This window comes from Borostomias antarcticus (genome assembly GCF_949987555.1).
Source record: "Borostomias antarcticus genome assembly, chromosome: 10".
Lineage (NCBI taxonomy): Eukaryota > Metazoa > Chordata > Actinopteri > Stomiiformes > Stomiidae > Borostomias > Borostomias antarcticus.
Genome location: NC_140243.1, coordinates 2044002 through 2044270, shown reverse-complemented (window position 1 = coordinate 2044270; position 269 = coordinate 2044002).

Here is a 269-nt window from a genome sequence, read left to right as displayed (position 1 = left end):
TCATTCGTACACTTGCTTCAGTTGCTGGTGGAACAGATCCTACAGTATTCATACAGTATCTCCCCCTGCTATGCTGATGGTGAGTGTGGCTGTAGCCATGTTTCCATCCACTTGTCAGAATTGTGTGAGGATCGCTAAAAATATGAATGTGAATAAAGCCGGTGAACGTGCGTTTCCATCTAGAGCTTTAAATCGGATAAAGCATTTATCACAAAAGATTTTATCGAACAAGAGAAAATCCGATGAGATCGACAGTACAAACCTTTTGT